Source organism: Equus caballus, chromosome 2 (genome assembly GCF_041296265.1).
Source record: "Equus caballus isolate H_3958 breed thoroughbred chromosome 2, TB-T2T, whole genome shotgun sequence".
NCBI classification, from domain to species: Eukaryota; Metazoa; Chordata; class Mammalia; order Perissodactyla; family Equidae; genus Equus; species Equus caballus.
In genome coordinates, this window is record NC_091685.1 from 42162563 (window position 1) to 42162904 (window position 342).

Below are 342 nucleotides of genomic sequence, written 5' to 3' on the forward strand. Positions count from 1 at the left end.
TGTGTGTCTTCCAGCTCCACCCTTAACAAGTCAATAAGCAATTCCAAATCTCTATCGAGTCCCAACCCTTCCCTCATACCTAAGGCACTGGTTACGCAAGTAGAGGACTGTGTTAGCTTCCTGTTGCCACTGTAAGAAATTGCCGCAAACTCAGTGCTTAAGACAACACAAATTTATTCCCTTACAGATCTGGAGGTCAGAAATCCAAAATCAGTTTCATTGGGCTAAAGCCAAGGGTCGGCAGGGCTGGTTCCTTCTGGAGGCTCTCAGGGAGCATCCATTCCCTCGTCTTTTTTAGCTCCTGCACTCCTCGGCTCACAGCCTCTTCCTCTAATCACTCCA